The sequence below is a fragment of the Ranitomeya imitator genome, chromosome 2, assembly GCF_032444005.1.
Source record: "Ranitomeya imitator isolate aRanImi1 chromosome 2, aRanImi1.pri, whole genome shotgun sequence".
Taxonomy (NCBI): domain Eukaryota; kingdom Metazoa; phylum Chordata; class Amphibia; order Anura; family Dendrobatidae; genus Ranitomeya; species Ranitomeya imitator.
Window position 1 is genome coordinate 134,577,373 of NC_091283.1, and position 25,857 is coordinate 134,603,229.

A 25,857-nucleotide genomic window follows, 5' to 3' on the forward strand; every position below is an offset into this window, starting at 1 on the left:
CCAGTGTGCAAGAGCCAATGGCACGACCGAGGACCAGCTGACGGTGCTGGAACCCGGTTACTAAGCTGTAGGTGCCCGCGCTTAAAAGCACTACCAAGGACCGCCTGACGTTGGCGGAACTCGGATACCCAGGAGGAGGCACCTAAGCCAAAGGCTCGGCCTGGAACCAGCTGACGGTGCTGGAACCAGGTGGTGGACCCGAAGGCCCACAGGAGAGGAGAGAACAGCTAGGCCGCGAGGCAGCCGCAGTTACCGAACCCCAACAGTCCTACAGGGGGAGCTGGGCCTACTGGCACTACAGAACCAGCCTTGACTACCAGTTCACGCAGCCCACATAGGAAGCTCCTAAACTGGAGGCACCCTGGAGTTGGCTAACCCGACCGCACCACGACGGGGCAAGCATAGGCGTCTCAGTGAGCTTGACACAACCCGGAAACAGCTGACGGTGCTGAAACCAGGTTTGGCACGAGGGAGTACCTGTGACAAAAACACTGCCGAGAACCAGCTGGCGGTGCTGGAACCCAGATGCGTTGCCCCAGTGTGCAAGAGCCAATGGCACGACCGAGGACCAGCTGACGGTGCTGGAACCCGGTTACTAAGCTGTAGGTGCCCGCGCTTAAAAGCACTACCAAGGACCGCCTGACGTTGGCGGAACTCGGATACCCAGGAGGAGGCACCTAAGCCAAAGGCTCGGCCCGGAACCAGCTGACGGTGCTGGAACCAGGTGGTGGACCCCAAGGCCCACAGGAGAGGAGAGAACAGCTAGGCCGCGAGGCAGCCGCAGTTACCGAACCCCAACAGTCCTACAGGGGGAGCTGGGCCTACTGGCACTACAGAACCAGCCTTGACTACCAGTTCACGCAGCCCACATAGGAAGCTCCTAAACTGGAGGCACCCTGGAGTTGGCTAACCCGACCGCACCACGACGGGGCAAGCATAGGCGTCTCAGTGAGCTTGACACTACCCGGAAACAGCTGACGGTGCTGGAACCAGGTTTGGCACGAGGGAGTACCAGTGACAAAAACACTGCCGAGAACCAGCTGGCGGTGCTGGAACCCAGATGCGTTGCCTATTAAAGATTGTCTTCCTAGAGCCCCAACTAGCGGTGCTGGAGCAAAGGGTAAGCAGGGGGAGCAGAGTGTAGGCCAAAGCCTGCACTGGAGGCAGCTTTGTGTCAGCGTTGCGTTTGCAGGACACTTTGCCGCCTACACAGTGTGGGAACAGCTGGCGTTGCTGAACCCCACTAACACAATGGCGGGTGTTTTTCTCTGTGCAGCTAACACTTGCGGGCAAAAACTTGCGATGTTAGAGCCCGTGGTGAAGCAGGAGGAGGAGGAGAGGAGCAGAGTGTAGGCCGAAGCCTAGTTGAACCAATTTCAAAGGAAACCTTTAACCCCCCCTCAGGTGTTACAAAGTACAAGAGACACACCTTGTGCAGTATTAATGCTGCACAAGTGAAAGGTTGCTCTATTAATTTGTCTACTTGCACACGCTGAATGAAAGACGTACACAATTTAGCCCATTCTACAGTCAAACTGTAGTGGATGCGTGACTTGGCTTTTTATGGAGACGCAGCACAGGTGTCCCAAATAACGCCTTGGTGCTTGGCGCAGCTTCCTGAGCGTTGTTATTAGCTGTACAGGAGTCTGCACTCTTGTGTTATCCCTTGGCAATGCCCTGTTAGAGCTGCCCGTCTTATGACCTCATTTCATGTTGGCCGGTGCGGTTAACGATGGCCATAAATCCCAGACCCACAGTGCCTTTTCATAAAGTCACACTGCGGTGCTGGGATTCGTGGCCTTGAGCAGTAAATATTTTGGCCGCTCACACACGTCCTTACACCTGCTTCAGACTGGGCGGCCTCTGCTGATCCCTTCTCGCATGCCGCGGCCATGAGGCTGCACAGTCTGAAGAAGGCGGAAGGAGATGAGTTAAGACAGGCGAAGATATGCACTGCTCGTGCCCATCAATCACACCCTCGCAGTCAAAATAAGTAAGACAACGAGGAGCATTGTTTCAGGCAGGGCGGACGCACAGGCGCAACAAGCCAACCAATGATGTCAGAAGACGGGCAGCGCTACCAAGGGGGGTGCTGCGTATTATTAGAAAGGAAAGTCACACCTCAGGGACAGTGGAATGGTCTCTAATGAGACACATTTTGTACGTGTTGAGTTCCACGTGGGCAAGGAGAAAAAGTCAGCCACCTTGTACAAATGCAGCAGTACTGCTGTACAAGGTGGCTGTTATACATAGAAACACCTGGGGGGGTGGGGCCAGGTTCCCTTTAATTTCAGTCCATGTGCCTGCGTGGCGTTTGCAGGTCACGTTGCCGGCTACACAGCAGGGGAACAGCTGGCGGTGCTGAACCCCACTAACACATTGGCTGGTGTTTTTCTCTGTGCAGCTAGCACTTCCGGGCAGAAACTGGAGGTGTTTGAGCCCAGGGTCAGCAGGAGGAGGAGAGGAGCAGAGTGTAGGCCGAAGCCTGCACTGGTGGCAGCTTTTGGTCAGTTGTGCCAGCGTGGCTTGTGCTGGACACGATGCCGGCTACACAGCGGGGGAACAGCTGGCGGTGCTGAACCCCACTGACACAATGGTGGGTGTTTTTCTCTGTGCAGCTAGCATGTCCGGGCAGAAACTGGCGGTGTTTGAGCCCAGGGTCAGCAGGAGGAGGAGAGGAGCAGAGTGTAGGCCGAAGCCTGCACTGGTGGCAGCTTTTGGTCGGTTGTGCCAGCGTGGCTTGTGCTGGACACGATGCCGGCTACACAGCAGGGGAACAGCTGGCGGTGCTGAACCCCACTAACACATTGGCTGGTGTTTTTCTCTGTGCAGCTAGCACTTCCGGGCAGAAACTGGAGGTGTTTGAGCCCAGGGTCAGCAGGAGGAGGAGAGGAGCAGAGTGTAGGCCGAAGCCTGCACTGGTGGCAGCTTTTGGTCAGTTGTGCCAGCGTGGCTTGTGCTGGACACGATGCCGGCTACACAGCGGGGGAACAGCTGGCGGTGCTGAACCCCACTGACACAATGGTGGGTGTTTTTCTCTGTGCAGCTAGCATGTCCGGGCAGAAACTGGCGGTGTTTGAGCCCAGGGTCAGCAGGAGGAGGAGAGGAGCAGAGTGTAGGCCGAAGCCTGCACTGGTGGCAGCTTTTGGTCGGTTGTGCCAGCGTGGCTTGTGCTGGACACGATGCCGGCTACACAGCAGGGGAACAGCTGGCGGTGCTGAACCCCACTAACACATTGGCTGGTGTTTTTCTCTGTGCAGCTAGCACTTCCAGGCTACAACTGGCGGTGTTATAGCCCAGGGTCAGCAGGAGGAGGAGAGGAGCAGAGTGTAGGCCGAAGCCTAGTTGAACCAATTTCAAAGGTAACCTTTAACCCCCCCTCAGGTGTTGCAAGGTACAAGAGCCACACCTTGAACTGCATTAATGATGCACAAGTCAAAGGTTGCTCTCTTAATTTTGCTCCTTGCACACGCTGAATAAAACACGTACACTATTTAGCCCATTATAGTGTCAAACAGTAGTGGAGGCGTGACTTGTCTTTTTAAGGAGATGCAGCACAGGTGTACAAATTTACACCTAGGTGCTGGGCGCAGATTCCTTACCGTTGTTATTTGCAGTACAGGAAACTGCGCTCTTGTGTTATCCCTTGGCAATACCCTGTTAGTGCAGGCCGTCTCATGACCTCATTTCATGTTGGCCGGTGCGGTTAACGATGGCCATAAATCCCAGACCCACAGTGCCTTTTCCTAAAGTCACACTGCGGTGCTGGGATTCGTGGCCTTGTGCAGTAAATATGTTCGCCGCTCACACATGTCCTTACACCTGCTTCAGACTGGGCGGCCTCAGCTGATCCCTTATCACATGCCGCGGCCATGAGGCCGCACAGTCAGAAGAAGGCGGAAGGAGGGGAGTGAAGACAGGGGAACATATGCACTGCTCGTGCCCATCAATCACACCCTCGCAGTCAAAATATATGAGACAACGAGGGGCGTTGTGTCGGGCAGGGCGGACGCACAGGCACAGCCAGCCAACCAATGATGTCAGAAGACGGGCAGCGCTAACAATGGGGGTGCTGCGTGTCATTAGAAAGGAAAGTCACACCTCAGGGACAGTGGAATGGTCTCTAATGAGACACATTTTGTACGTGTTGAGTTCCACGTGGGCAAGGAGAAAAAGTCAGCCACCTTGTACAAATGCAGCAGTACTGCTGTACAAGGTGGCTGTTATACATAGAAACACCTGGGGGGGTGGGGCCAGGTTCCCTTTAATTTCAGTTCATGTGCCTGCGTGGCGTTTGCAGGTCACGTTGCAAGCTACACAGCAGGGGAACAGCTGGCGGTGCTGAACCCCACTAACACATTGGCTGGTGTTTTTCTCTGTGCAGCTAGCACTTCCGGGCAGAAACTGGAGGTGTTTGAGCCCAGGGTCAGCAGGAGGAGGAGAGGAGCAGAGTGTAGGCCGAAGCCTGCACTGGTGGCAGCTTTTGGTCAGTTGTGCCAGCGTGGCTTGTGCTGGACACGATGCCGACTACACAGCAGGGGAACAGCTGGCGGTGCTGAACCCCACTAACACATTGACTGGTGTTTTTCTCTGTGCAGCTAGCAGTTCCGGGCAAAAACTAGCGGTGTTTGAGCCCAGGGTCAGCAGGAGAGGAGCAGAGTGTAGGCCGAAGCCTAGTTGAACCAATTTCAAAGGTTACCTTTAACCCCCCCTCAGGTGTTGCAAGGTACAAGAGCCACACCTTGTGCAGCATTAATGCTGCACAAGTAAAAGGTTGCTCTATTTAATTTGCTCCTTGCACACGCTGAATAAAACACGTACACTATTTAGCCCACTATACTGTCAAACAGTAGTGGAGGCGTGACTTGTCTTTTTAAGGAGATGCAGCACAGGTGTACAAATTTACACCTAGCTGCTGGGCGCAGATTCCTGAGCGTTGTTATTTGCTGTACAGGAGTCTGCGCTATTGTGATCCCTTGGTCATGCGCTGTGAGCGCTTCCTGTCTTCTGACCTCATTTCATGTCGGCCGTTGCGGTTAGCGATGGACATGAATCCCAGACCCACAGTGTGTTTTCAAAAAATCACACTGCGTGGCTGGGATTCGTGGCCTTGTGCAGTAAATATGTTTGAAGCTCACACATGTCCTTACACCAGCTTCAGACTGGGCGGCCTCATCTGATCCCTTATCGCCTGCCGCGGCCATGAGGACACCCAGTCTGAAGAAGGCGGAAGGAGATGAGTGAACACAGGCAAACATATGCACTGCACATGCCCATCAATCACACCCTCGCTGTCCAAAAAAATAAGACACCGAGGGGCGTTGTTTCGAGCAGGGCAGACGCACAGGCGCAGCCAGCTAACCAATGATGTCAAAAGACGGGCAGCGCTAACAAGGGTGGTGCTGCGTATCATTAGAAAGGAAAGTCACACCTCAGGGACAGTGGAATGGTCTCAATGAGACACATTTTGTACGTGTTGAGTTCCACGTGGGCAAGGAGAAAAAGTCAGCCACCTTGTACAAATGCAGCAGTACTGCTGTACAAGGTGGCTGTTATACATAGAAACACCTGGGGGTGGGGGGCAGGCTCCCTTCAATTTCAGTTCATGTGCCTGCGTGGCGTTTGCAGGTCACGTTGCAAGCTACACAGCAGGGGAACAGCTGGCGTTGCTGAACCCCACTGACACATTGACTGGTGTTTTTCTCTGTGCAGCTCGCATGTCCGGGCAAAAACTGGCGGTGTTAGAGCCCAGGGTCAGCAGGATGAGGAGAGGAGCAATGTGTAGGCCGAAGCCTGCACTGGTGGCAGCTTTTGGTCGGTTGTGCAAGTGTGGCTTGTGCTGGACACGATGCAAGCTACACAGCAGGGGAACAGCTGGCGTTGCTGAACCCCACTGACACATTGACTGGTGTTTTTCTCTGTGCAGCTCGCATGTCCGGGCAAAAACTGGCGGTGTTAGAGCCCAGGGTCAGCAGGAGGAGGAGAGGAGCAATGTGTAGGCCGAAGCCTGCACTGGTGGCAGCTTTTGGTCGGTTGTGCCAGCGTGGCTTGTGCTGGACACGATGCAAGCTACACAGCAGGGGAACAGCTGGCGTTGCTGAACCCCACTGACACATTGACTGGTGTTTTTCTCTGTGCAGATCGCATGTCCGGGCAAAAACTGGCGGTGTTAGAGCCCAGGGTCAGCAGGAGGAGGAGAGGAGCAGAGTGTAGGCCGAAGCCTAGTTGAACCAATTTCAAAGGTTACCTTTAACCCCCCCTCAGGTGTTGCAAGGTACAAGAGCCACACCTTGTGCAGCATTAATGCTGCACAAGTAAAAGGTTGCTCTATTTAGTTTGCTTCTTGCACACGCTGAATAAAACAAGTACACTATTTAGCCCATTATACTGTCAAACAGTTGTGGAGGCGTGACTTGTCTTTTTAAGGAGACGCAGCACAGGTGTCAAAATTTGCACCTAGGTACTGGGCGCAGATTCCTGAGCGTTGTTATTTGCTGTACAGGAGTCTGCGCTATTGTGATCCCTTGGCCATGCGCTGTGAGCACTTCCTGTCTTCTGACCTCATTTCATGTCGGCCGTTGCGATTAGCGATGGACATGAATCCCAGACCCACAGTGTGTTTTCAAAAAATCACACTGCGTGGCTGGGATTCGTGGCCTTGTGCAGTAAATAGGTTTGCCGCTCACACATGTCCTTACACCTGCTTCAGACTGGGCGGCCTCAGCTGATCCCTTATCGCCTACCACGGCCAGGAGGCCGCACAGTCTGAAGAAGGCGGAAGGAGATGAGTTAAGACAGGCGAATATATGCACTGCTCGTGCCCATAAACCACACCCTCGCTGACAAAATAAATATGACAACGAGGGGCGTTGTTTCTAGCAGGGCGGATGCACAGGCGCAGCCAGCTAACCATGATGACAAAAGACGGGAAACGCTACCAAGGGGGGTGCTGCGTATCATTAGAAAGGAAAGTCACACCTCAGGGACAGTGGAATGGTCTCAATGAGACACATTTTGTACGTGTTGAGTTCCACGTGGGCAAGGAGAAAAAGTCAGCCACCTTGTACAAATGCAGCAGTACTGCTGTACTAGGTGGCTGTTATACATAGAAACACCTGGGGGGGTGGGGCCAGGTTCCCTTTAATTTCAGTTCATGTGCCTGCGTGGCGTTTGCAGGTCACGTTGCCGGCTACACAGCAGGGGAACAGCTGGCGGTGCTGAACCCCACTAACACATTGGCTGGTGTTTTTCTCTGTGCAGCTAGCACTTCCGGGCAAAAACTAGCGGTGTTTGAGCCCAGGGTCAGCAGGAGGAGGAGAGGAGCAGAGTGTAGGCCGAAGCCTGCACTGGTGGCAGCTTTTGTTCTGTTGTGCCAGCGTGGCTTGTGCTGGACACGTTGCCGACTACACAGCAGGGGAACAGCTGGCGGTGCTGAACCCCACTGACACATCACCTAGTGTTTTATCTGTGTAGACAACACTTCCAGGTGGCAACTGACAGTGTTGAAACCCAGGGAATCAAAGAGGAGCAGAGTGTAGGCCGAAGCCTGCAGTGGAGCAAGTTGAAAGGGAACCTTTAACCCCCCCCCCAGGCATTTGTTCCTGAAAGAGCCATCTTGTACAGCAGTAATACTGCACATGGAAAATGGTGGCTCCGAAAATTATGCTCCTTGCAAACGCTGAAGTACACACTCATATAATGTGTCCCCTCACACCGTCAAACCATCCCGGAAGTGGGACTTTCCTTTGTAATGTGACACAGCACAGCCGTCATTCCAACCCCCTTGGTGCCGGGCGCCACCTCCTCAACGTTGTTTGGTTCTGTCACGGAGCCCGCGCTGTAATGTTATCCCTTGGCCATGCACAGTTAGCGGTGCCCGTCTTCTGACATCATGTAGGTGTCAGGCTGGCAGTGCCTGTGCGTCCAAGCTGCCCGAGATCCAACCTTGCAGTGTCATCTAATGTAGTCCCACTGCGGGCCAGGGATCCATGGGCATGCGCAGTGCATATCATCGCCTCTCACTCACCTCCTTCCTGCTTCTTCAGACTGTGCGGCGTCACGGCCGTGGCATGCTATTAGGGATCAGCTGACGCCGCCTAGTCTGAAGAAGCGTGAAGAAGGGGAGTGAGAGGCTAGTATATGCACTGCGCATGGCCATGGATACCAGGCCCACTGTGGGATCACATTAGACGACACTGCTAGGTGTGATTTCGGGCAGCGTGGACGCACAGGCGCAGCCAGGACGACAACAAATGATGTCAGAGGACGGGCAGCGCAAACTGTGCATGGCCAAGGGATAACATAACAGCGCAGGGTCCATGACGGAATCAAACAACGCTAAGGAGGCAGCGCACGGTGCCAAGGGGGTAGCAATGACGGCTGTGCTGCACCACATTACAAAGGAAAGTCCCACCTCCGGGACGGTTGGACGGTGTGAGGGGACACATTACATGAGTGTGTAGTTCAGCGTTTGCAAGGAGCATAATTTCAAGAGCGACCTTTCCCTTGTGCAGTATTAGTGCTGCACATGGTGGCTCTTTCAGTAACAAACGCCTAGGGGGGGGGGGACAGGTCCCCTTACATTTTAGTTGTGCCAGCGTGGCGGTCGCATGACACGTTGCCGGATACACAGCTGGGGATAAGCTGACGTTACTGAACCCCAATAACAGAGGAGCGACTGTTGACTGTGCACACAGCACTTCCAGGCACCAACTGGCGGTGTTAGAGCCCAGGGACAGCAGGAGGAGCAGATTGGAGGTATTGCCGCACACACAGCTGGGGATCAGCTGACGTTACTGAACCCCAATAACAGAGGAGCGACTGTTGACTGTGCACACAGCACTTCCAGGCACCAACTGGCGGTGTTAGAGCCCAGGGACAGCAGGAGGAGCAGATTGGAGGTATTGCCGCACACACAGCTGGGGATCAGCTGACGTTACTGAACCCCAATAACAGAGGAGCGACTGTTGACTGTGCACACAGCACTTCCAGGCACCAACTGGCGGTGTTAGAGCCCAGGGACAGCAGGAGGAGCAGATTGGAGGTATTGCCGCACACACAGCTGGGGATCAGCTGACGTTACTGAACCCCAATAACAGAGGAGCGACTGTTGACTGTGCACACAGCACTTCCAGGCACCAACTGGCGGTGTTAGAGCCCAGGGACAGCAGGAGGAGCAGATTGGAGGTATTGCCGCGCACACAGCTGGGGATCAGCTGACGTTACTGAACCCCAATAACAGAGGAGCGACTGTTGACTGTGCACACAGCACTTCCAGGCACCAACTGGCGGTGTTAGAGCCCAAGGACAGCAGGAGGAGCAGAGGAACAGAGTGTAGGCCGAAGCCTGATTGGAGCAAGTTGAAAGGGAACCTTTAACCCCCCCCCCCAAGACGTTTGTAGCTGAAAGAGCCATCTTGTGCAGCACTAACGATGCAAAAGGAAAAGGTGGTTCTTTTAATTATGCTCCTTGCAAACACCGAAGTAAACACTAAAAATGTGTCCCCTTATACCGTTAAACCGTCCCGGAGGTGCGAATTTCCTTCGTAATGGGACACAGCACAGCTGTCATTCCTATCCCCTTGGTGCCGTGCGCTGCCTCCTCAGCGTTGTTTTAAGCTGTCACGGAGCCTGCGCTGTTCTGTTAGCCCTTGGCCATGCCCAATTAGCGCTGCCTGTCTTCTGACATAATTTGGTGTCAGGCTGTCACTGCCTGTGCGTCCACGCTGCTCCAGATCCCACCTCGCAGTCTCGTCCAACGTAATCCCACTGCGGGCCTTGGAACCATGGACATGCACAGTGCATATCCTCGACTCTCACTCCCCTCCTTCCCTCTTCTTCAGACTGTGCGGTGTCACGGCCGTGGAATGCTATTAGGGATCAGCTGACGGCGCACAGTCTAAAGAAGGCGGAGGGAAATGAGCGAGAGCCCGAGGTGTTATGGCTGGCAATCAGGCAACACAGCGTGCAGTAATCAGCGCACATACAGAGATCTGGCAATAACCAAAAACAATAGGACGAGCTCTGAGACGTGGAATCTCTGTAGACTGCAGTACCTGATCTATCCTCACACAACTATAAGCAGCAGTGGATTGCGCCTATCACTACCTATGCAACTCGGCACTGCCTGAGGAGCTGACTAGCCTGAAGATAGAAATACAAGCCTGACTTACCTCAGAGAAATACCCCAAAGGAATAGGCAGCCCCCCACATATAATGACTGTTAGCAAGATGAAAAGACAAACGTAGGAATGAAATAGATTCAGCAAAGTGAGGCCCGATATTCTAGACAGAGCGAGGATAGCAAAGAGAACTATGCAGTCTACAAAAAACCCTAAAACGAAAACCACGCAAAGGGGCAAAAAGACCCACCGTGCCGAACTAACAGCACGGCGGTGCACCCCTTTGCTTCTCAGAGCTTCCAGCAAAAGTTAATAGCAAGCTGGACAGAAAAAACAGAAAACAAACTAGAAGCACTTATCTAGCAGAGCAGCAGGCCCAAGGAAAGATGCAGTAGCTCAGATTCAACACTGGAACATTGACAAGGAGCAAGGAAGACAGACTCAGGTGGAGCTAAATAGCAAGGCAGCCAACGAGCTCACCAAAACACCTGAGGGAGGAAGCCCAGAGACTGCAATACCACTTGTGACCACAGAAGTGAACTCAGCCACAGAATTCACAACAGTACCCCCCCCTTGAGGAGGGGTCACCGAACCCTCACCAGAACCCCCAGGCCGACCAGGATGAGCCACATGAAAGGCACGAACAAGATCTGGGGCATGGACATCAGAGGCAAAAACCCAGGAATTATCTTCCTGAGCATAACCCTTCCATTTAACCAGATACTGGAGTTTCCGTCTAGAGACACGAGAATCCAAAATCTTCTCCACAATATACTCCAATTCCCCCTCCACCAAAACAGGGGCAGGAGGCTCCACAGATGGAACCATAGGTGCCACGTATCTCCTCAACAACGACCTATGGAATACATTATGTATGGAAAAGGAGTCTGGGAGGATCAGACGAAAAGACACCGGATTGAGAATCTCAGAAATCCTATACGGACCAATAAAACGAGGTTTAAATTTAGGAGAGGAAACCTTCATAGGAATATGACGAGAAGATAACCAAACCAGATCCCCAACACGAAGTCGGGGTCCCACACAGCGTCTGCGATTAGCGAAAAGCTGAGCCTTCTCCTGGGACAAGGTCAAATTGTCCACTACCTGAGTCCAGATCTGCTGCAACCTGTCCACCACAGAATCCACACCAGGACAGTCCGAAGACTCAACCTGTCCTGAAGAGAAACGAGGATGGAACCCAGAATTGCAGAAAAATGGAGAGACCAAGGTAGCCGAGCTGGCCCGATTATTAAGGGCGAACTCAGCCAACGGCAAAAATGACACCCAATCATCCTGGTCAGCGGAAACAAAACATCTCAGATATGTTTCCAAGGTCTGATTGGTTCGTTCAGTCTGGCCATTAGTCTGAGGATGGAAGGCCGAGGAGAAAGATAGGTCAATGCCCATTCTACCACAAAAGGCTCGCCAGAACCTCGAGACAAACTGGGAACCTCTGTCAGAAACAATATTCTCAGGAATGCCATGTAAACGAACCACATGCTGGAAGAACAAAGGCACCAAATCAGAGGAGGAAGGCAATTTAACCAAGGGCACCAGATGGACCATTTTAGAAAAGCGATCACAGACCACCCAAATGACCGACATTTTTTGAGAAACGGGAAGGTCAGAAATGAAATCCATCGAAATATGTGTCCAAGGCCTCTTCGGGACCGGCAAGGGCAAAAGCAACCCACTGGCACGTGAACAGCAGGGCTTAGCCCTAGCACAAATTCCACAGGACTGCACAAAAGCACGCACATCCCGCGACAGAGATGGCCACCAGAAGGATCTAGCAACCAACTCCCTGGTACCAAAGATTCCTGGATGACCGGCCAGCACCGAACAATGAAGTTCAGAGATAACTTTACTAGTCCACCTATCAGGGACGAACAGTTTCTCGGCCGGACAACGATCAGGTTTATTAGCCTGAAATTTCTGCAACACTCTCCGCAAATCAGGGGAGATGGCAGACACAATGACTCCTTCCTTGAGGATACTCGCCGGCTCAGATAACCCCGGAGAGTCGGGCACAAAACTCCTAGACAGAGCATCCGCCTTCACATTTTTAGAGCCCGGAAGGTATGAAATCACAAAATCAAAACGAGCAAAAAATAACGACCAACGGGCCTGTCTAGGATTCAAGCGCTTGGCAGACTCAAGATAAGTAAGGTTCTTATGATCAGTCAAAACCACCACGCGATGCTTAGCACCCTCAAGCCAATGACGCCACTCCTCGAATGCCCACTTCATGGCCAGCAACTCTCGGTTGCCCACATCATAATTACGCTCAGCAGCAGAAAATTTCCTGGAAAAGAAAGCACATGGTTTGAACACTGAGCAACCAGAACCTCTCTGTGACAAAACCGCCCCTGCACCAATCTCAGAAGCATCAACCTCGACCTGAAACGGAAGAGAAACATCAGGTTGACACAACACAGGGGCACAGCAAAAACGACGCTTCAACTCCTGAAAAGCTTCCACGGCAGCAGAAGACCAATTAACCAAATCAGCACCCTTCTTGGTCAAATCGGTCAATGGTCTGGCAATGCTAGAAAAATTACAGATGAAGCGACGATAAAAATTAGCAAAGCCCAGGAATTTCTGCAGACTTTTTAGAGATGTCGGCTGAGTCCAATCCTGGATGGCCTGAACCTTAACCGGATCCATCTCGATAGTAGAAGGGGAAAAGATGAACCCCAAAAATGAAACTTTCTGCACACCGAAGAGACACTTTGATCCCTTCACGAACAAGGAATTAGCACGCAGTACCTGGAAAACCATTCTGACTTGCTTCACATGAGACTCCCAATCATCTGAGAAGATCAAAATGTCATCCAAGTAAACAATCAAGAATTTATCCAGATACTCACGGAAAATGTCATGCATAAAAGACTGAAAAACAGATGGAGCATTGGCAAGTCCGAACGGCATCACCAGATACTCAAAATGACCCTCGGGCGTATTAAATGCCGTTTTCCATTCATCTCCCTGCCTGATTCTCACCAGATTATACGCACCACGAAGATCAATCTTAGTAAACCAACTAGCCCCCTTAATCCGAGCAAACAAGTCAGAAATCAATGGCAAGGGATACTGAAACTTAACAGTGATCTTATTAAGAAGGCGGTAATCAATACACGGTCTTAGCGAACCATCCTTCTTGGCTACAAAAAAGAACCCTGCTCCCAATGGTGACGACGATGGGCGAATATGTCCCTTCTCCAGGGACTCCTTCACATAACTGCGCATAGCGGTGTGTTCAGGTACGGACAAATTAAATAAACGACCCTTAGGGAATTTACTACCAGGAATCAAATCGATAGCACAATCACAATTCCTATGCGGAGGTAGGGCATCAGACTTGGACTCTTCAAATACATCCTGAAAGTCCGACAAGAACTCTGGGATGTCAGAAGGAATGGATGACGAAATAGACAAAAATGGAACATCACCATGTACTCCCTGACAACCCCAGCTGGTTACCGACATAGAGTTCCAATCCAATACTGGATTATGGGTTTGTAGCCATGGCAACCCCAACACGACCACATCATGCAAATTATGCAGTACCAGAAAGCGAATAACTTCCTGATGTGCAGGAGCAATGCACATGGTCAGCTGGGCCCAGTACTGAGGCTTATTCTTGGCCAAAGGTGTAGCATCAATTCCTCTCAACGGAATAGGACACCGCAAAGGCTCCAAGAAAAATCCACAACGTTTAGCATAATCCAAATCCATCAGATTCAGGGCAGCGCCTGAATCCACAAACGCCATGACAGAATACGATGACAAAGAGCACATTAAGGTAATGGACAAAAGGAATTTGGACTGTACAGTACCAATAACGGCAGAGCTATCGAACCGCCTAGTGCGTTTAGGACAATTAGAAATAGCATGAGTAGAATCACCACAATAGAAACACAGTCTGTTCAGATGTCTGTGTTCTTGCCGTTCTACTTTAGTCATTGTCCTGTCGCACTGCATAGGCTCAGGTTTACTCTCAGACAATACCGCCAGATGGTGCACAGATTTACGCTCGCGCAAGCGACGACCGATCTAAATGGCCAAGGACATAGACTCATTCAAACCAGCAGGCATAGGAAATCCCACCATTACATCCTTAAGAGCTTCAGAGAGACCCTTTCTGAACAAAGCCGCTAGTGCAGATTCATTCCACAGAGTGAGTACTGACCACTTCCTAAATTTCTGACAATATACTTCTACATCATCCTGACCCTGGCATAAAGCCAGCAGATTTTTCTCCGCCCGATCCACTGAATTAGGCTCATCGTAAAGCAATCCCAGCGCCTGGAAAAATGCATCAACATTACTCAATGCAGAATCTCCTGGTGCAAGAGAAAACGCCCAGTCCTGTGGGTCGCCGCGCAAAAAAGAAATAATAATCAAAACCTGTTGAATAGGATTACCAGAAGAATGAGGTTTCAAGGCCAAAAATAGCTTACAATTATTTCTGAAGCTCAGGAACTTAGTTCTGTCACCAAAAAACAAATCAGGAATCGGAATTCTTGGTTCTAGCATCGATTTCTGATCAATAGTATCTTGAATCTTTTGTACATTTACAACGAGATTATCCATTGAGGAGCACAGAGCCTGAATATCCATGTCCACAGCTGTGTCCTGAAGCACTCTAATGTCTAGGGGAAAAAAAAGACTGAAGACAGAGCTAAGAAAAAAAAATGCTGTCAGGATTTCTTTTTTCCCTCTATTGGGAATCATTGGTGTGGCTCCTTGTACTGTTATGGCTGGCAATCAGGCAACACAGCGTGCAGTAATCAGCGCACATACAGAGATCTGGCAATAACCAAAAACAATAGGACGAGCTCTGAGACGTGGAATCTCTGTAGACTGCAGTACCTGATCTATCCTCACACAACTATAAGCAGCAGTGGATTGCGCCTATCACTACCTATGCAACTCGGCACTGCCTGAGGAGCTGACTAGCCTGAAGATAGAAATACAAGCCTGACTTACCTCAGAGAAATACCCCAAAGGAATAGGCAGCCCCCCACATATAATGACTGTTAGCAAGATGAAAAGACAAACGTAGGAATGAAATAGATTCAGCAAAGTGAGGCCCGATATTCTAGACAGAGCGAGGATAGCAAAGAGAACTATGCAGTCTACAAAAAACCCTAAAACGAAAACCACGCAAAGGGGCAAAAAGACCCACCGTGCCGAACTAACAGCACGGCGGTGCACCCCTTTGCTTCTCAGAGCTTCCAGCAAAAGTTAATAGCAAGCTGGACAGAAAAAACAGAAAACAAACTAGAAGCACTTATCTAGCAGAGCAGCAGGCCCAAGGAAAGATGCAGTAGCTCAGATCCAACACTGGAACATTGACAAGGAGCAAGGAAGACAGACTCAGGTGGAGCTAAATAGCAAGGCAGCCAACGAGCTCACCAAAACACCTGAGGGAGGAAGCCCAGAGACTGCAATACCACTTGTGACCACAGAAGTGAACTCAGCCACAGAATTCACAACACCGAGGGGAAGATATGCACTGCGCATGCCCATGGATCCCAGGCCCGCAGTGTGACTCAATCAGAAGACACAGCGAGGCGGGATCTCGGGCAGCGCGGCCGCACAGGCGCAGCCAGCCTGACACCAAATTATGTCAGAAGACAGGCAGCGCAAATAGGGCATGCCCAAAGGATAACAGAACAGCGCAGGCTCCGTGACAGCTTAAAACAACGCTGAGGAGGCAGCGCATGGCACCAAGGGGGTAGGAATGACGGCTGTGCTGCGTCACATTGCGAAGGAAAGTCCCAGCTCCGGGACAGTATAACGGTATCAGTGAACACATTTTATAAGTGTTAAAATCTGCGTGTGCAAGGAGCTAAAAAAGAAGAGCTACCTTTTCCTTGTGCAGCATTACTGCTGCACAAGATGGCTCTTTCAGTAACAAACGACGGGGGGGGGGGGGACAGGTTCCCTTACATTTAGGTTAGGACACATTGCCGGCTACACAGCTGGGGATCAGCTGACGTTACTGAAACCCAATAGCACTGGGTCATATGTTTTTACTGTGCAGCCTGCACTTCTGAGCCGCAACTGGCGGTGTTGGAGCCCAGGAATAGCAGTTCAGGTGGTAGAAAGATGAACACAGCAGGAGACCTGGATGACACCCAATTACTTAATCAGGCAGAGGAGTGGCAAATTCCTGCGAGATCCAGGCCTGGTTCATTTTCAGGAAAGTAAGCCGGTCAACGTTATCGGAGGATAGTCGCATGCGACGGTCTGTTAGTACACCACCTGCGGCACTAAAGACATGTTCCGATAAGACACTAGCCGCAGGGCAAGCCAGCACCTCCAATGCATACTGGCTTAGCTCTGGCCATGTATCCAGCTTAGAGACCCAAAACTTGAACGGGGAAGAGCCGTCTGGGAGTACAGTAAGAGGGCAAGCCATGTAGTCTGTCACCATCTGACGGAACCGTTGCCTCCTGCTGACTGGAGCCACCGGTGATGGTGTAGACATTTGGGGCGGGCACACAAAAGTGTGCCAGAGTTGTGCCATACTGGGCTTGCCTTGGGCAGAGGCACTGCTTCTGCTCCCTCTTTGGGCAGAGCCTCCCCCACTGCCTCGACGCACTGAGCTGCTTTGTAAAGCACTAGCAGCACTCCTCTCAGTTGGACAGGAGAAGATGATGGAATTCACCAGTGTGTCGTGGTACTCCCGCAATTTACGCTCCCGGGTCAACGCAGGGATGAGGTTTTGGACGTTGTCCCGGTAGCGAGGATCGAGGAGAGTGAACACCCAATAATCAGGCATGTTGAGAATGTGGTCGATGCGGCGGTCGTTTCTCAGGCACTGCAGCATGAAATCCACCATGTGCTGCAGAGTGCCAACTGGCCCAGAAACGCTGTCCCCTGCTTGAGACATGATCTCTGCCCGCTCGTCATCACCCCACCCTCGCTGTACACACTGACCACTGGACAATTGTGTCGCTCCCTCCTCTGGACGGAGCTCTTCCTCCTCCATTGACTCCTCCTCATCCTCCTCACAAATTGGCCCCTGCGTACCCCTTTGTGAGGAACCACGTTGCGCTGACTCTCCAGAAGCTGATGGAAAAGGTGACTCATCATCCTCCACCTCTTCCACAACATCATCCCTTAACCCTTGCAAAGTTTGCTGAAGCAGGCAGATAAGGGGGACAGTCATGCTGACTAGTGCATCATCTGCACTTGCCATCCGCGTGGAATAATCAAAAGGACGCAAAACCTGGCAGACGTCCTTCATAGTGGCCCACTCTGTGGTTGTGAAGTCTGATCGGCGCTGACTGCGACTTCTTTGCGCCTGATGCAGCTGGTACTCCATAACTGCTTGCTGCTGCTCACACAACCGCTCCAACATATGTAACGTGGAATTCCACCGGGTAGGTAGGTCACATATGATGCGGTGTTCCGGAAGGCGGAATCGGCGCTGCAGAGCAGCAATGCGGGATCTGGCCAAGCTGGAACGCCGCAAGTGAGCACACTCTAGGCGGACCTTGTGCAGCAGGGCATCAAGATCCGGATAGTCCCTCAGAAAACTCTGCACAACCAAATTGAGCACATGTGCCAGACATGGGATGTGAGTGAGGTTGCCAAGGGCCAAAGCTGCCACCAGATTTCGGCCATTGTCACACACTACCATGCCTGGCTGGAGATTCGCTGGCAGTAACCACACATCGCTCTCCTGCTTGATGGCATTCCAGAGCTCCTGCGCTGTGTGGCTTCGATGCCCCAATGAAACTAGTTTCAAGACGGCCTGCTGACGTTTGGCCACGGCTGTGCTCATGTCGGTCATAGGTAAACGTTCACGGGTCCATGTGGAGGTGGACTGTGACGGATCCTGCAGAGAGGAATCTGAGGAACTGGTGTAAGAGGAGGAGTCGATGCGTACAGACTGGATTCCTGCAATCCTTGGAGTGGGCAGGACACGTCCTGCGCCACTCGCACGATCTGTACCTGGCTCAACAACATTAACCCAATGGGCAGTGAGGGAAACATATCGCCCCTGTCCATGCTGACTGGTCCACGCATCGGTGGTGAGGTGGACCTTGCTACTGACGGCGTTCAGTAGCGCATGTTTTATGTTTGCCTCAACATGCCTGTGCAGGGCAGGGACAGCCTGCCTGCTGAAGTAAAAGCGGCTGGGCACCTTGTACTGTGGGACTGCCAATGCCATCAAGTCACGGAAGCTGTCAGTCTCCACCAGCCTGAACGAGAGCATTTCCAGGGACAACAGTTTGGCAATGCCTGCATTCAGAGCCTGTGCTCGGGGGTGGTTGGCCGAGAATGCCCGCCTTTTCTCCCATGCCTGTACTACCGATGGCTGTAGAGTAGACTGGGAGTGTGAGGATGACTGGGAAGGTGGTGCTGTGGGTGGAATTACACTAGGTCTCTGGACAACAGTGGAGGAAGAGGCAACACGAGATGAAGAGGTGGTAGCTGCCGCTGTTGGTTGGCCTACGTCTTCACTGTGTTTCTGTAACTCCACCGCGTGCCTGGTCCGCACGTTTCCACATATTTGTGGTATTGAGGTTGCTGACACTTTTACCTCTTTTTACTTTCTGATGACACAGCTTGCATTTGACAAAACAAATGTCATCTGCAACTGTGTCAAAAAAGGACCAGGCACTGCAAGTCTTGGGAGCGCCCTTTTTGGCTTTGGAAAGAGACAGGCTCCTAACGGGTGCCAAAGTGGAGGCTACAGGCTCCGCAGTCTTCCCCCTCCCTCTCCCTCTTTGGCCCGTAAGGGGAAGCTCTTCCTCAGAGCTGCTCCCACCACCTTCCTGTTCCTCACGCCACGATGGGTCAAGGACCTCATCATCTCCACTACCCTCTGCCACCAACTGCTCCTCCTGGGTAGTCTCGGCAGCACAGTATGCATCAGAAAGCGGCACCTGAGTTTCATCATCAGATGCGTACTGCGCTGTGGTCACCGGAGGCACTGGCCCACCTGCCTCTTCAGAGTCAGAGAGAAAAAGCTGTTGGGCATCACTGCACACTGCCTCTTCTTCCATTTCTCCAATGCTGCTTGGCTGGCCCCCTGTTTCCAAGCCAAGAGATTCAGAGAACAGAAGTAGAGACGGCTCCTGTCCTGGGCTCTCTGACTGCCTGGCCAATTTGGCAGGTGGTGAAGAGACAGATGGCTGCTCTCCAGTGCTCTGTGCCTGAGAGGATGTGGCACTAACTGAAGTCGATGCCGAGGCGTTAGCTGCCATCCACCCGACAACGGCTTCAATTTGGTCTTCACGCAGCAGCGGTGCACGGCGCTCTCCGACAAAGCTGCGCATGAAGGACTGTTCCCTGCTGAAACTGAGTGACGACGAGTCACCGGCGCCCGCAGCAGGCACAGAATCACCACGTCCTCTCCCTGCTCCTCTCCCTGCTCCGCGCCCACGCCCACGTGCCTTACTCCCTGCCCTCTTCATCTTGGTTGACAGATAAAGATAAGCAGAAAAGTACTAAGGCCTTAGCGTGCTTATTCCTGAAATGCTCCTCCTAACAGGTGTAAGAAACACTAATGTTGTAAAGTGTGGACTAAACTTTATTATTTTTCAAATGTGGCCTACACAAGTGTTAAGTTGTGTTTGGTGAACTTTACTTTTTTTTTTGTGCAGATCGGGCTACAGAGCTAGTTTAAATCACACGGAGACCGTGCAGACAGCCGTAAACGGCGCTGCAAGGCCAAAAAACCCTCCTCTAGGTTATCCTATGTAGTGTTTTTCCACTATTTAGCTGGAGACGGGTGGAAAGACACTAATAGGAATTTTTTTTTTTAAATTTTAAACAGGCTGCACTATTTGAAAAAAAGGAAATTGTTTTTCAAGGTATGAGGCAGTAACGCACCCTGAGCTGAATCCAACCGGCTATAGCTGCACACAGACTACAGGGCGAGCTGCGCTCACACAGAGACCGTGCAGACAGCCGTAAACGGCGCTGCAAGGCCAAAAAACCCTCCTCTAGGTTATCCTATGTAGTGTTTTTCCACTATTTAGCTGGAGACGGGTGGAAAGACACTAATAGGAATTTTTTTTTTTAAATTTTAAACAGGCTGCACTATTTGTAAAAATTAGGAAATTGTTTTTCAAGGTATGAGGCAGTAACGCACCCTGAGCTGAATCCAACCGGCTATAGCTGCACACAGACTACAGGGCGAGCTGCGCTCACACAGAGACCGTGCAGACAGCGTAAACGGTGCTGCAAGGCCCAATAAACCCCCTCTAGGTTATCCTATGTAGTGTTTTTCCACTATTTAGCTGGAGACGGGTGGAAAAACACTAATAGGGAATTTTTTTTTAAATTTTTAAACAGGCTGCACTATTTGAAAAAAAGGAAAATTTTTCTCAAGGTATGAGCCAGTAACGAACCCTGAGCTGAATCCAACCGGCTATGGCTGCACACAGACTACAGGGCGAGCTGGGCTCACACGGAGACCGTGCAGACAGCCGTAAACGGCGCTGCAAGGCCCAAAAACCCCCCTCTAGGTTATCCTATGTAGTGTTTTTCCACAATTTAGCTGGAGACGGGTGGAAAAACACTAATAGGAAATTTGAGAAAAAATGTGCAGCAGGCTGCACTATGAGCAAAAAAGGACAACTGTGTGAGGCAGTGTGAACCCCCCCTGAGCTGAATACAACCGGGTATATGGCTGCACACAGACTACAGAGTGAGCTGCACACACACACACACACAGAGACCTTGCAGAACGCTGTTAAAACAGCGCTGCAAGGCAAGAGCAAGGTGAACAGTGAAGAACACACAGCGTTTTGCTAAATTAGCCTTTGGAAAGGAAAATAAAGCAATTAGCTAGCTCAACTGGCCCTCAGTTAGAACACAGCGTCCTGTCCCTAACTGAAATCACAGCAGAGTGAGCGCAAAATGGCGGCAGCGTTTTTTATAGTGCAGAGTGACATCATTTCAGCAGCCAATCACAGCCTTGCCAGTACTTACATGCCCACCATGCTAAACAGGATGTGCCCACACTTCCAATCATTCCTCATTGGCTGCTGCGTTCTGTTTGAATTCTTGGAACTTCCGATTCCGGTATCCGATACGCGGGAAGTATCGGAATTCGGTATCGGAATTCCGATACCGCAAATATCGGCCGATACCCGATACTTGCAGTATCGGAATGCTCAACACTACTCATAACCCAGTCCTGGACTGGAAAACAATGTCTGTGTTAAGCTGGGGATGTCAGGGGGTTCATGATGATGCATCTCCGATTTCTATCGCTTCATCTACTCCTTCTGAGGTTCCGGTATTTTTGTCTGATTATGTTTTTGAGGAGCCTAAGCTCAGTTCGCTTCCTCCTCACAGGGATTGCGATTGTGCTATAGATTTGATTCCTGGCAGTAAATTCCCTAAAGGTCGTTTGTTCAATCTGTCAGTGCCAGAGCATACTGCTATGCGGAATTATGTTAAGGAGTCCTTGGAAAAGGGACATATCCGTCCATCTTCGTCCCCTTTGGGAGCAGGTTTTTTTTTTGTGGCCAAAAAAGATGGTTCCTTGAGGCCTTGCATAGATTATCGTCTTTTGAATAAGATTACAGTCAAATATCAGTATCCTTTGCCATTGTTGACTGATTTGTTAGCTCGCATTAAGGGGGCTAAATGGTTCACTAAGATTGATCTTCGGGGTGCGTATAATCTTGTGCGGATAAGGTAGGGTGATGAGTGGAAAACCGCATTTAATACGCCTGAGGGCCATTTCGAGTATTTGGTGATGCCTTTTGGACTTTCTAATGCTCCTTCTGTCTTCCAGTCTTTTATGCACGATATTTTCCGTGAATATCTGGATAAATTTATTATCGTGTATTTGGATGATGTTTTGTTTTTTTCTGATGACTGGGAGTCTCATGTTCAGCAGGTCAGGAAGGTGTTTCAGGTCCTGCAGGCCAATTCTTTGTTTGTAAAGGGTTCTAAATGTCTCTTTGGAGTCCAGAAGATTTCTTTTTTGGGGTATATTTTTTCCCCTTCTACTATTGAGATGGATCCCGTCAAGGTTCAGGCTATTTGTGACTGGACGCAGCCTACATCTCTTAAGAGTCTACAGAAGTTCTTGGGCTTTGCTAATTTTTATCGTCGCTTCATAACTAATTTTTCTAGTGTTGTTAAGCCTTTGACGGATTTGACTAAAAAGGGTGCTGATGTTACTGATTGGTCTCCTGCAGCTGTGGAGGCCTTTCAGGAACTTAAGCGCCAGTTTTCTTCTGCTCCTGTGTTGCGTCAGCCAGATACGTCACTTCCTTTTCAGGTTGAGGTTGATGCTTCCGAGATCGGAGCGGGGGCGGTTTTGTCACAGAGAAGCTCCGATGGCTCAGTGATGAAGCCATGTGCGTTCTTTTCTAGAAAATTTTCGCCCGCCGAACGGAATTATGATGTTGGTAATCGGGAGCTTTTGGCCATGAAGTGGGCATTTGAGGAGTGGCGTCATTGGCTTGAGGGTGCTAGACATCGTGTGGTGGTCTTGACTGATCACAAAAATCTGATGTACCTTGAGTCTGCCAAGCGTCTGAATCCTAGACAGGCTCATTGGTCACTGTTTTTCTCCCGTTTCAATTTTGTGGTTTCATACCTGCCAGGTTCAAAGAATGTGAAGGCGGATGCTCTTTCTAGGAGTTTTGTGCCTGACTCCCCTGGAAATTCTGAGCCCACTGGTATCCTTAGGGATGGGGTGATTTTGTCGGCTGTCTCCCCAGACTTGCGACGTGCTTTGCAGAAGTTTCAGGCGGATAAACCTGATCGTTGTCCGCCGGAAAGACTGTTTGTTCCGGATAATTGGACCAGTAGAGTCATCTCCGAGGTCCATTCTTCTGTGTTGGCAGGTCATCCTGGAATATTTGGTACTAGAGACTTGGTGGCCAGGTCTTTTTGGTGGCCTTCCTTGTCGAGGGATGTGCGTTCTTTCGTGCAGTCTTGTGGAGTTTGCGCTCGGGCTAAGCCTTGCTGTTCTCGGGCCAGTGGATTGTTGTTACCTTTGCCTATCCCGAAGAGGCCTTGGACGCACATTTCCATGGACTTTATTTCGGATCTCCCTGTCTCTCAAAAAATGTCCGTCATATGGGTTGTGTGTGACCGCTTTTCTAAGATGGTTCATCTGGTACCCTTGCCTAAGTTACCTTCCTCCTCTGAGTTGGTCCCTCTGTTTTTTCAAAACGTGGTCCGTTTGCATGGCATTCCGGAGAACATCGTTTCTGACAGGGGATCCCAGTTTGTGTCTAGATTTTGGCGGACGTTCTGTGCTAAGATGGGCATTGATTTGTCCTTTTCGTCTGCATTCCATCCCCAGACGAATGGCCAGACGGAACGAACTAATCAGACTTTAGAAACTTATTTAAGGTGTTTTGTTTCTGCTGATCAAGATGACTGGGTTTCCTTTTTGCCGCTTGCCGAGTTTGCCCTTAATAATCGGGCTAGTTCTGCTACCTTGGTTTCTCCTTTCTTTTGTAATTCGGGGTTTCATCCTCGTTTTTCCTCTGGTCAGGTGGAGTCTTCTGATTGTCCTGGAGTGGACATGGTGGTGGATAGGTTGCATCGGATTTGGAGTCATGTGGTGGACAATTTGAAGTTGTCCCAGGAGAGGGCTCAGCAGTTTGCTAATCGCCGTCGCCGCGTGGGTCCTCGACTTCTTGTTGGGGACTTGGTGTGGTTGTCTTCTCGTTTTGTTCCTATGAAGGTCTCTTCTCCTAAGTTCAAGCCTCGGTTCATCGGTCCCTATAGGATCTTGGAAATTCTTAACCCTGTGTCGTTTCGTTTGGATCTCCCGGCATCGTTTGCTATTCATAATGTGTTCCATCGGTCGTTGTTGCGGAAGTATGAGGTACCTGTCGTTCCTTCGCTTGAGCCTCCTGCTCCGGTGCTGGTGGAGGGTGAATTGGAGTATGTTGTGGAGAAGATCTTGGATTCTTGTGTTTCCAGACGGAAACTCCAGTATTTGGTCAAGTGGAAGGGTTATGGTCAGGAGGATAATTCTTGGGTGATTGCCTCTGATGCCTCATGCTGCCAATTTGGTCCGTGCTTTTCATAGGGCTCATCCTGGTCGCCCTGGTGGTTCTCGTGAGGGTTCAGTGACCCCTCCTCAAGGGGGGGGTACTGTTGTGAGTTCTGTTTTTGGGCTCTGTCTGGTGGTTACTGATGGTACTGGATGACTTGTGTTCTCTGCGGTCTCTGGTGTCCACCTGTTCCATCAGGTTATGGGAGTTTCCTATTTAACCTGGCTTTTTTGTCATTTCCTCGCCGGCTATCAATGTAATCAGCGTGTCTTTTTACCTCTGCTCCCTGCGTCTGTTATCTTCAGGACAAGCTAAGTTTTGATTTTCCTGTTCCACGTTTTGCTTAATTTTTGTCTTAGTCCAGCTTGCAGATATGTGATTCCTTGCTGCTGGTTGCTCTAGTGGGCTGAAATTACTCCTCATGTTCCATGAGTTGGCACATGAGTTCAAGTAATTTCAGGATGGTTTTTTGAAGGGTTTTTCGCTGACCGCGCAGTTCACTTTTGTATCCTCTGCTATCTAGCTTTAGCGGGCCTCATTTTTGCTGATTCTATTTTCATAACTACGTATGTGCTTTCCTCTCATTTCACCGTTATTACATGTGGGGGGCTGCTATTTCTGTGGGGTGTTTCTCTGGAGGCAAGTGAGGTCTGTGTTTCTTCTTATAGGGGAAGTTAATCCTTCGGCTGGCGCGAGACGTCTAGGAATCATCGTAGGCACGTTCCCCGGCTACTGCTAGTTGTGTGTTTAGGTTCAGGATCGCGGTCAGCTCAGGTTCCATCACCCTAGAGCTTGTTTTGTTTTTGTGCTTGTCCTTTTGTGATCCCCTGCCATTGGGATCATGACACATCACCCCTACTCTGGAACCCTCTGCCACAACATATCAGACTCTCGCCTACCATCAAAACCTTCAAAAAGAACCTGAAGACTTACTTCTTCCGACAAGCCTACGACCTGCAGTAACCACCGATTGACCAAACTGCTGCACGACCAGCTCTACACTCGACTACTGTATTCTCACCCATCCCTTGTAGATTGTGAGCCCTGGTGGTCAGGGTCTTCTCTCCTCCTGTACCAGTTGTGACTTGTATTGTTTAAGGTTATTGTACTTGTTTTTATTATGTATACCCCTCCTCACATGTAAAGCGCCATGGAATATATGGCTCTATAATAAATAATAATACAGTTAGCACTGTAATGGAGCTGCAGAAACTGATGATTTACTGTAATGGAGAATCTTGTCAGGGGACAGAATAGGAGGAGGTAGAGAAGTTTGAGGAAAAAGTATGAGTTGTAGAGGAGGAGCCAGTGTGGGGAGAGAGGGAGAAAATGTGTGATGAGACAATATGGCGAGGGAGCATGTGTGAGGAGACAGTATTGAGGGGAATAGTGTAACGAGATAGTAAAGGGGAGGAAACTTGGGGCATAGTATAGAAACTTGATAGTGTAGGGTGGGGCAGTATTAAGTGGGGGCAGCCTGGAACGGAGAATGGGAGGTCACAGCAAGGAGAGGACAGTATGCCAAGGAAGGGGAGTGTGGGGAGTTCTGGACAATTGTGGGGCAGACACAGTGTGAGAGGACAGTGTGAAGAAGGGGCCCAGATTGGATAGGAGAGGGCAGTGTGGAGGGCATGTATCATAAGAGAGTGTGGGTGTCATATTTTGTGAACGGATCACAGTAAGGGGCAATTATTTATTTAGGGGCTTTTGGTGTGGAACATATTTTTATTC